Source organism: Miniopterus natalensis, chromosome 7 (genome assembly GCF_054644295.1).
Source record: "Miniopterus natalensis isolate mMinNat1 chromosome 7, mMinNat1.hap1, whole genome shotgun sequence".
NCBI classification, from domain to species: Eukaryota; Metazoa; Chordata; class Mammalia; order Chiroptera; family Miniopteridae; genus Miniopterus; species Miniopterus natalensis.
In genome coordinates this window covers 19,112,537-19,124,699 of record NC_142087.1, presented here as the reverse complement: position 1 = coordinate 19,124,699, position 12,163 = coordinate 19,112,537, and positions in this window count along the sequence as shown.

Genomic DNA, 12,163 nt, shown 5'->3' with positions numbered 1-12,163 from the left:
GCGGAACAGCTTGTCTCTGCTGCACGTGGGGTGGCTGGACTCATTCGTGCAGCTGCACTCACCTGTTGGCTCGCTAGGCTGGAGGGCCAAGAGGGCCCGGTGCTAAATGTCTGCTGGGTGACCTTGGTTCTCCTCCTGGCCTCTCCTCAAGAGACCTCTATTTAGTTTCTCATTCTTCAGGGCCTCTGTCTCCACCTACTCTCTCTTTCTCTTCAGCAGGAGAGTCTGGGCTTTTTTAGAGTCGCAAGGGTTAAAGCAGAAGTTACAAAGTCTCTTAAGGCTTGAGTTTGGAAGTCTCAGAATATGCCTTCTGCTGCATTCAACTGACCAGAGCAAATCCCCAGGTCAGCCCAGATTAAAGAGGTAAGGAAGCAGACTCCCTCTTTTGATGAGAAAAGTAGCAAGCATGTGCAGACTTAGGAGGAGTTGTGGGCTGCCATCTCTGTAGACCCTGTGGTTTGGACCACAGGAAACTGCTGCTCTCTGTAAGGCTAATATGTAAGGTGGCCCCTAAATTCTTGCCCGGCCCAATCTCAGTTTCTCTCTTTACCAGACTAGGCACCTAACTAATATGCCTTAGCTAATCTGAGCCCACCCAAGACATGGCCTGGGGCATACCCTGGGTAGACTTGCTCATGGCACATTCGCTGTTCATGCAGTAGAGGGGAAGCTTGAAGCTACTGATTTCAAAAGACATCCAGACCATTTCCTAACAGAACTATGGTGGGAGGTGATCCCCATTCTCCAGCCCTGATCTTCAGTCTGGGTCACCCTGTAGACATTTGTAAGAACACATGCCATTGGGTCTTCCCCAACATACTCTTTCAGCTCAGAGCTTAAGTGTTCTTTTCATTGGCTCTGTGTGTGCCTGCCCTGTTCCAGGATCTTCAGAGTTAGCCTTCTCCTAAAGCCTGCCTCTTGGTTAAAATGCCTATGTGGCATGTTGCATGGGGGTGCAGAATGGGAGATGAAAACTGGTTAGAATGTAGGGGTTCAGTCCCACCTTGACACTATGCCTTTGTTCCTGCCCCCTCCCCCTTCAACCTTAGGCCAAATTCCAAGAAATGATCTTTGCTCTCTATTGAGAAGAGCCGTGATGGACACACCCCATAGGATGCTTTTTTGTACATCCAAGTGAATAAAAGGTCATGTAGTTTGTACGCAACTTCAGACTTTGGTTCAGCAGTTGTGACTGGATAAGAGTTACAGGCCAATAAAAAACCAGGATGTGGCATCAAGGAAAACACAAATATGATCTCAGAATAATATGCCTAATCTGCACATAGAGACAAACCTATACCACATACGAATTTCACTCGCATTTTCCTCCAATGCACACGGTTCTTCTACACTAGCTCAGGTGGCACGGTGGCTCCTAAGGGCCGCAGACCATGTCAGGAATATAGTAAAAGAAGGGTAAACTGTCTCTCCAGGAAACAGCGTGCAAGTAGATAACATTTTGCACTCATTTCACAACATTTGCTGACGCCCTGAGTTTGAGCATCCATGAACTTATGAAGAATTCCAGAGGAGACAGGATGTGGCCTTTTGGAAAATCTCTAGGAAGATGAAGATCAACTTAGAGTAATTTTATTGGGAATTATGTGGTCAGGACATATGCATCCTCCTTCAACATTCCATTTTAATTAATGTCTCACGTGGATCTCATTACGTAGGTGACCTCCTGCCCTTTGGTCATCTCCACCTTTCTTTCGAAACATCTGATGGAAGTATCCTGTAATAATCATGCAAGCTTTCAGACCAGTGCCCCTTCCGTGTGTGGGGGGCAGGGGGGCCTCTTAATCTTGACCTCACATGCATCATAGTTCTGAGTTTTGTAAGAGGAGCATCCTACCTTGGAAGTTTTAGTGACTATCTAATTTTCACATGAGCGTAATAAACTGAAATTACCAGTTAATATACATCCTTTCTATTGTCCAAAGAGATACACAATCTTCTAGGGGAACAGAAACAAGTCTGCACAAGGTCATGTGTAGTTTGGGCATTTCTGAAGCCAGGTACTAAGTCCATTTTTATGGGCAATGTGCGTAGACACTATGCTCTTAATGATTTACTATTCTAAGTAGAATCATGAAATATAACCCAACAGTCAAATCTGAAAGCAATTGAGATTTCCCAAGCGTAGTTCAGCACCTCTCCCTGTATATATAGTTCAAGTGCAATGTCTGGTCCAACAGAAATCCAATTGTTAGGATGGCCTTCACACTACACATTTAACAAATTTGTTTCATTTCTAGATTATCGCTGGCTCAATCCTGACTATGAAGAGGAAAATAAAATAATGTAATAACACCCTGGGCTGGTAGAGTGCCTTTTATCAGTGATCTCAAAACACCTCATAAGCATTAATTAGTTCTCCAAACATGCTGGGAGGGAGATGTGGTGCTGATGAGGAAGCAGATGCTGGGTCAGGGATGGGTGACTTATGATAAACCACCCGATCTTGACCAGGTCTGGGTAGGAAGGAGGAGATGCATCGAAGCTCCTTTCCCAGCTTTGACCATCACTTGCCAGCCAACCCTGCCCGGGCCCCATCCATCATCACCACTGGCTGTTTCTTCCGTGTCTGATCATCTTTAATCTCATAACCAGGTAACGTAAGCACATCACTGAAGCAGATATTGTCCAAGCTGAACTTTATAACTTCCTGCAAACCCAATAAAAAGGAAGCAGAGGAGTACTGAGTATGACACATTTATTTCTCAGGACTTCCAAAGGATTCCTTTTGAGGACAGCCTGGGCTGAAATGTCAGACTATAATCAAACCCACTGTAGCCCTTGAAGGCTCAGTTTTGAATGAGTTGTTCTTTCTGTGGGCACTAATAATAAGATGCTATCTGGCTCCAAGATGTTCCAATACATTGGATGAAGTGCGGCTAATTTTAGCCTTTCTTGTTACACTTCACACACCATAAACTGGCTAAGGCTATTCATAGGGTGTGCTTGCTACATCTCACATGCATAAATGTGAGTTATGCTCTATTTTTCCTCACTAATCCTCTAACTTTCCAAAGTTTCTCAGTAAAGCACATTCAAGCCTCAGTCTGGAATTAACATCAGAGCCAGAATAAACCAGATCAATGGTCACAAAGACTATCTTATCAAAGAAAATTCCAGAAGCTCCTCAATCTGTTTGACCCCCTCAGTGGACAACAACCCCCCACTTTTGGTATTAATATAGCAAACCTTGGATAAAACAAAAATATGTATTATTCTATAAAAATACATATAAAATATATATCAAAAATATCAGAATATATTTGTTTCCTGTACCTCCTCTTTGCCTGCTCCAAAATAGGCAACAGGCGGAGATTAGGACTTAAACAATGATAACCACTATGGAATGAAGTGTGGACTACAAAATAAAATCATGATAAGTTAGTCCCATGTCACATCACTAGAGAGAAAGGTTACACACAGCTTGGAGAAAAAAATCTTTTTCCATTGACCCTCTCAAAACAAGCCATGACTTCACCGGGGCTGGCTATCTGGTAAATTCCACTAGAATATCATGCTCTGGAATTTAGGAATTAGAGGAAGGGGCCAGAGGAAATGTTAAAATAGCCATAGAGGGTGGTCAAGTGCGGTTCACAGATCTGCTGTCCTGTGTAACCCACAGCCCTCTGGGAGCTGCAGCAGTGATGTGTTTTACTTTTCTATTTCGAGCCTGTGACTCACATTACAAATATTGACTTCTATTTCTCTATTAGCATCAGATTTTTTCTTGAATCCTCCAAATTGACTTTGACTATAACGTTGGTTAATATTAAACCTCTTGGGTCAACACATTTTTATAGCCGTGAGCTGCTGCAACCACATGGAGTGGGGATTGGCAAAGAAGCATTACAACCAGGAGCAGGACTCAGAGAAGGCTCCTTCCAGGTCCCCATCCCCCTGTTCCCCATCCACCAACTACCCTGAACACTCCTGCCAGATTCATCTTCCCCAAAGCACCAGGGGGTCATGGTTTCCTGGCATAAAAGCCTCCCAGGACACCCCATTGCCAAGAGAGGGAGGTTTGAATTCCATAACCAGCACTCAAGAATATGGAAAGACTTTGTCTTGTCAAACCCCAGAGACTTAGACAAACACAGCACCTCCACACATATACCTAATCTCTTCCTTGCTTAAACCCTCCAGGCACTTTGGGCCTTCCTTACATAAACTTGTGCAAAAGTATATTCTCACTCAGCTTCTCTTGCCTCTTCCATTAGGTCCTCTGACATACCCATCTTTGCACCCTCCACACACCTAGCCACAGAGCCAGGCACACGGGGGATGATAGTAAACATTTGCTGAGCTGGATTCTGTCTCAAAGTTTATCTATTTCTTTTAGCACATGATTAATAGTCACATGAAGCAGTTAAAATAGCCATGCTGCAGGGTGGCTGGAGCAAGACATCTCAGGGAAAAACAAGGGTGCCTTCGGCAATGCCCCGCATAAAAGAACATGTATTCGTATTATTCGTCGCCTCATCTGGGATAGTAAGAGAAATTATAGCCAAAGTTGAAATAAGCATGAAAATATAAGCCAGAGAGGGCAATATAAATAGATGCTGTGTCCACAGGGAACACAGCATCTGACAGCCTTTCTACAACGAGGTCTTTTGGGGGACACACTAAAGAACAGAATTAGGGCAGGAAATGTATTTTTACCTTGCCTTCATATATTTTCTGGTGGGTGACTGTAAGTAGAAAATGATGAAAAAGAAGAAATAACGGGAAAAATTTTTAAAAAGGAAAGGACCCTAAAAACCAGGTATCTCACACAGAAGAAAAGAAATCCCTTGGCAACAAAATGTGGCTTTGACCTCTCTCCTTCGCTGAACTGGAAATGACCAGATAAAGTCCACTCCCTTTGTTTGCAGAAGAGGAAATGGAGGGCCAGGGAGGCCAAATTGTTCCACTTCCTCAGGGGACAACTACTTTAACTGGAGGCGGGCATCTCGGCCCTGACAGGTGAGCATCCCAATCAGGTTCCCCACAAACGTAACTGGGCCCCTGTGCTGCTGACGGGGTTCCCTTCATCCTGCAGCGTCTGTCACGTCCTTACTCAAAAGTAAGTGATGCTGTAGGCGCTGAGGATACAAAACAGAATTTTTGACTGTCAAAATATAGTCGAAGATCTCGAAGGAAAAACCGCATGATTCTAAAAGTTGCTTTGTATGTAGCGTTCTCAGCAAAGTTGGGCAAGACCTAATTTCCCAAAAGTTGGATAAATATCTTTAACTCCTATGTTACTGACTATGCCTAATTGCTAACTTGCATTTGCACAGATGTGGCCACGGTTGAAGGAGGGCGAGGAGGGGTTTCCAATCCATTGCCAGCACGCTGGCCTCTCTGGCGATGCAGGCCAAGGAGCGTGTGCAGGTGCAGGCGGGCTTCCGGGCACATGGACGCGTCGCTCATCCACTAGCTAGTGTTTCTGCAATAAAAATAACTGACCCAAATGCAACGTGGGCCCTCCATCAGCTGCTTCTTATCAACCTCGATTTTTTTGAAACAATAATACCCATTTGGTTTTAGAAAAATAAAGGGAGCAGGAGACTGTTGGGGAATCCACCTTTCTAGAAAGTCTATGGGTGATTTGTGAGTCTCCTCATGCTCGGCAGTCATGGATAAACAGGGATGTATGTTTCCATTTTATCATATCCCTGTGGATGCTGAATGTCCATGTTTTCCTTTTGCTAAAACCTAACGGGAAAAAACAACAACACACAACTAAAAAAATCTCTCAAAAGGAAAGCAGCAACACTTCTTTTATAACTCATGTTCAATGTCAACAGAAAGATTTGTTTCCTCTGAAGGTGCACTTTAAAAAGAAAACAACTGAAAATTCTAAAACAAAATAAAAATCTTGCCACACGTTATAAGACCAAGAGAAAATACTGCCCCCCAAAATGAATCTATTTGTTCCTCTGTACATTCTCACTCTTCCCTTCTTTCTCTCAAAGCAAAATCTATACCATCTTCACCTTCCAACATAGGCATGTGAGGGAGATTTGTGAAAAAACGGAAAACTGAATATTCACTGAAGTTTGGCAGCAATCCAGTCTGAGTGTGAACAGACCTTTCTTCGGACCTTCAGCGACACGCGTATCAACTGGTCCCCAACTACGATAACATGCTGTCCCCAGCTAATACTCAGTACAGTTTTTGGTCAGTTTTAAATAACATCGACAACAACAATAACAATAATAGCTAACATTTGTTGAGTACTTACTAAGTGTCAGGCACTACATAAGTACTTTCTATGCATTGTTTCGTTGATTCCTCATATGATTTCACAGGCACAATCCACAAACTTTCATCATTTCACAGATGAGAAAATATTTCCTTTGTGTTGACTCAAAGTGGAGTGGGTGGCAGGCCACACTTAGGGGCAAAAAATACAGTATGAATCCTTAGAAAAGAAACTTCTATACCCCACACCTTGGATTTGAATTTACTTTGCTTTTCAGAGCACAAGGGAGAAAAACAGAAGTTCAGGGAGTCATGAGGACCAGCTCTAAAGTCTACTGAAAAACCAGACACCAGGTAACATGGATGGAAGGACCCCTCTGGGCCCGCCCCTCACCAGTGCTTCCCCAGCGTGAGGCACATGCCTGACATTTAGTGTGTTCATTAGATATTTACCTGGTGGAGGAAAGATTGCTTCTCTCCTGCATGCTAAAGGGATTTCTGGGAGATTCGAAACCTCTGGTCCAATGGCATATGCCCTTCAGGGAGGGAGCGGGGATTCTGAGAGAGAGAGAAGAGAGAGAGAGACTGAGAGGACTAGAGCACTACTATGAGCACTTCTGATTATGATACTTCTTGGGTGGATTCAAGAGTTGGGAGCATGCTGCAGGGAGAGTGGATGGTGGATGCACCTCTCTCTGAGCTCAGGCCATCTATCTACTGATGTCTGCAGTTTCAAGGCTGTCAAAAAGCCTGACATCTTCCCAGTTAGGAGCACTAAATAGGGTGCTATTAGCCCGTGATCTACGTATGATTAAAATGCTCTGCTTCCTTTTCCTGATTTCTCTCTGCTCACGAGACCCACAGGCCAAAAATACACTGTCCCTGCTGCCGACAAGGCGGCAGAGCTGCATCATGGTCACTGCCCTCCGAGTGCCCTTCCCGTTTTTGATCCGCTTGCTATCAGAAGTTTCTTTCCTGTTGAGCCTTCTAACTCATCAGTTAGCAGGGGTGGGGGGAAGGTCCACCAAGCAGCTGTGTCCCTCGTGCTTCCTGTGGGCCCCATGGTGGCCTTAAGCTCACATTTTGCACATTGGCCAGGCTCCTGCCTCATTTTGACCTCCCTGCACCCAGGCCCTTAACCCCCCCAGAAGACACACCCTCTGACTTCCCAGGGTCCCTACTTTGGCCACCTATTGCACCAAAAGCATGCCTTACTTAAATCAAATCTTTTTCTACTTTTTTAGTCTTTTTAAAAAAATGTTTTTATTGATTTTAGAGAGAGGAAAGGAGAGGGAGAGACAGATAGAAACATCAATGATGAGAGAGTCATTGATCGGCTGCCTCCTACACAGCCCCTACTGGGGATCGAGCCCACAACCTGGGCATGTGCCCTGACTGGGAATCGAACCATGACCTCCTGGTTCATATGTCGACACTCAACCACTGAGCAACACCAGCCTGGCAAGTCTTTTTCCACTTTTCATCATACGCACATCTCATCTAAAGAGTACGAGCATCCAGTGTGCAGTTTCTAGATCCTGCTTCCAGATATGGGGCCACAGATGGCAACTAGTCAGATAGGAGCATCTGTTGTCTTTTAAGCAACTTTGCCTTAACGTGGTGGGAAAGCACATGCTTCCAAAGCTTCTTCAAGAGTGAATGTAATAGTGAGACTTCTGGCACAGTGGAAAGTCAAGGGCCAAGGGCCTTTGGAATGCCTCCCGATCGCATTAGCAGGTAATGGTGGTGCAGTGCTCTAATCTCTGATTATATTTCCCACAGCCTCAGCCTTCGCTGCTGCCTTTCTGCACTTAGCCGCCTGGCCTCCCTGTGGCCCTCAGTGACGACTTGATAAACCATTGACCTCAATTATTAAGTGTGGAGCAGAAACAATATTAAACCTGACTCTCCGTTCCCAGTTGAGCTATCATGTGTCTCTCAGTAACTTGGCAGGAACCTTTTTCTCACCCCATGTCCTTCCTATTACCCTGCAGTATGTCCTGAACCCTCTCAACCCCAGGAACCCCAGAAACTCAACTCCAGCTTCTCAAGAGTGAGATTGTTGGGCACCTGTGCTGCTGGTTTTGCAGGTCAGCACTTAATCAACAAGCTCCTTCCTTCCCCAGCAGTCTGATGATCGCCAGGGGTCAGAAGGGTCATTCCTTCTTTCACTAATCACTGTGGATTCCTGGGAAGCAGAGTTGTGACTACCTAAAAGGAAGCTGAGTCATCCCCCAGCAAAGAATGACTTTTTTTGCTTTGTTTTGTTTTAGAAAACGGTGTCTTAGAGGATTCTAGATAGGGACATGGAAGGAACTTCATCGCTCTTGGCCAGGGAAGCCTGCAACTTCCAGAATGCCTGTTTGCTGAGTCATTACCCGAAGGAATCACGAGGAGAAACTCCATTGGCTGTTAGAACAATCCCAAGAGCAGGTCAGACATACTTAGCAAACACCATGGGACACATGTCGTCTATGTCATTTAACCATCACAGCAACCCAGTGAAGTAGGCACTGTTTAGCTCTAGCCTGGAATCAAAGAAATATAGGGAGAGAGGTAGTAGTGTACTGGTGCATGGCAACAATTGACTCTCCGGGCAAAAAAGCCCCAGCATGTAACATTTGCCAGTTTCTATGGACTAAATCTTCACTATGTCATGAAAGATTTTAAACTACCAACCTGATATTGGTGACTACCGAGTTGGGGAGAGTTACACACAACTGGTTTTCTCAAGTTGGCTCTAGCACACACAGTACAGAGAGGTTAAGTTACCTCCTCAAAGTCATAGAGCAAGTACGTGGTAGAGCTGAGTTTTGAACATGGGTCAGACTGCTCCAAAATCCACACTAACAAAGCACAGCCAGAAGGGCCCTCTCTGATTAGCTGACCGATTAGAATGTTTTTCTTAATCAGGTAATTTCACAGCTAATCACAGTAGTATTTTCGGCACAGGTGAAATAACAACAACCTGTCGATATTTTTTTGTCTTCCCCACACCTGAGATAGTGGTTAATATCCATAAATGTTAGTAGAATTTTACTGAGTTTAATCAACTGACATTAAAGGGAATGGGAAGGTCTTTGGTTAAGTCCCTGGAAGACTAAGAAGGGTGAGTACTCTGGAGATGGGGCAGTGGGAGAAGCAGGTGTTGCGGGGTGAAGACTGGCAGAGTGGGGTGAGGACTGTGGAACAGGGCCCTTGGAGTGGACTTCCCCATTTATCTTCTCCCCAAGGCTCGTCCTGGCTCCTGGCCTCAGAACTCTAAGAGCAGCGTAGTTGGTGACACCCCTCTTCTTGAGAACTTGTTTCCCTTCTTTGCTGCCAGTGAGTCACTCTGGTTTGGCTTTCAAGTAAAAAGTGGAGACAGCAGAGGCAGGGCATCCTTTGCAGATCACTGCTAGCAGCTGCCTGGGGTATAAAACTTGGATATGGCATGTCTCACTGTTGTACATCCAGACCAAGGAATTTGTATGTGATTCTCTGCCTTCAGAATGAAAACTCGAAGACTCGCCAAGAGGTGTCCATTTGGCTGGCCTGGGAGGTGGAAAAGGGTTGTTGGGGTGCTGCTGTCATAAGCCAATATGAAAAGTAGGTAAGGCATGAGCTGTGCTTGGGCCCAACCCTGGCATGATGGCTGGTTAAAACAACCTTGACCTGGGCCAGACCTCTCATGTTTGCATGCATGAACTTATCTGACCCTTGTCAAAACCCCAAGTAGACAGTTTTTATCCCCATTTCTCAAAGGAAAAATCTCTGCCAAAAGCATGTCCTTCTGGCCTGGCAGGAAGCCTCCGGCCCACTCAGATGGTGTAACTGAGAAGACTTTGATAAAGGGACTGCATCCAGAAGAGTGGACAGGATGAAGAGAAATAGCCAGAAGAGCCATCCCGGGACTAGCAGCAGTGGCAGCCTTTGCTACCCTAGACTTGGAGTGGGAGGGAGGTGCAGTGTGACTGGAGCCCAGTAAGGACCACAGCCACAGCAGGAGGCCACATGACCGGAGCCATGGCCATCCCGAGGAGGAGAGCCCCCGAAAAACCCATAGCCTGACCTGAGGGAGTGTGAAGATTAAATGCCCAACCTCACCCTGGCATCAGTTGAAAGATAGGGGGCAAGGGAAGGAGTGCTAGCTTCCTGGACACAGAGCAGGGCAAAGAATGGCAGAGGTGGCATCTGAGGGGACATACAGAGAATAACCAAGATGTTGTGTGACTTTCCCAAGGGAGTTCCTGCTGGCTAGGCCCAAGAGAGGGCATAAGCCTCCCAGGACTGAAGAGAGATCCCAGGAGACAGACCAGAGTCCACATGGCTTTGAACAAGCCACTTCAGTTGCCTGGGCCTCTGTTTTTTCATCTGTAAAATGGAACACTGGACTCAATCATAAGACACTGCCACTCAAATACTTCTGATGTTTGGCTTTCCCCAAATGCTATTAGTCACGCCATGCCTTGCTGAAATTGGAATTGATGTCTCTCCTGTCTTCTTTTCTCTCTGAATATAAAATGCCTGGGGCGTATCACCAAAAAACAGCAAAACAGCACCACAGAGTGAAGGCTTCTAAGTCACCATTTGGCAGCCAAGGAACAGAAGTGGTGAGACACGGAGAATTCCTGATTACTCAGCAGCAGCAGGAACTGCTACCTGGCCTTCGTGTTTAAGGTGGGACATGGGGCTTCCAAGGGATTGACAGGGCTGGCAATTCATGCAGTGCTGGTGAGCAAATGGTGGAAGGATACACACATCACCTCCACCACCACCACCGCCACCTTCACCACTACCATCACCATTATCACCACCACCACCACCACCAGCACCTTCACCACTACCACCACCACCACCATCACCACCACCACCATCACCTTCACCACCACATCACCTTCACCACTACCACCACCATCACCTTCACCACCACCATCACCTTCACCACCACCACCACCTTCACCACTACCACCACCACCACCATCACCACCACCACCTTCACCACCACCACCACCACCACCATCACCACCACCACCATCACCTTCACCACCACCACATCACCTTCACCACTACCACCACCATCACCACCACCACCATCACCTTCACTACCACCACATCACCTTCACCACCACCACCACCACCACCACCACCACCTTCACCACCACTACCACCACCACCACATCACCTTCACCACCACTACCACCACCACCACCACCACCACCACCTTCACCACCACCACCACCACCATCACCACCACATCACCTTTACCACCACCACCATCACCTTTACCACCACTACCACCACCACCATCACCTTCACCACCACCACATCACCATCACCACCACCACATCACCTTCACCACCACCACATCACCTTCACCACCACCACCTTCACCACCACCCCCACTAACATCACCTTCACCACCACCACTGCGCACTAGATCTGCATGAGATTTCTGGACGTATTTTTAGGATGATCAGTGCGTACCACATTGTGACTCATTAATATCATAAAACAACCTGCACCACTGCACACAGGTGCTCTAGTAGCACAGAGCTCACAGGGTTACTACTATAAAAATTCAATGAATGCGTGTGAAAATGCATGGCGCACAGTAGGTGCTTTAGAGATTGTTTCCTTCCTCCACTTTAGAAACTTTCACACTGATTTTCTCAATATTTTATTACTTTTTAGCTTTCTCTTCATCCCTGCCCTTTAGATGTTACACCAAATGTCCCTCAACATTCTGGGGTTTTTTTATTGTTTTAAGAGATCACATATTACAAGTAAGGAAAGAAAGAAGAAAAAGCTCAGTCTTTGAAGCACGATAAGGTGAAAACTGCTGTGGCTGGCTGAAGGCGGCTGCCAAGGGGCTCAGGCGTCCACTGAACACTCACCCAAGCCGCTGGGGAAAGCGCTGCCTTCAGCCCGCAGCAGCTGCTCCAGGGTCGCCCGGGGAGCCCAGCCCCCCTGAATGAAG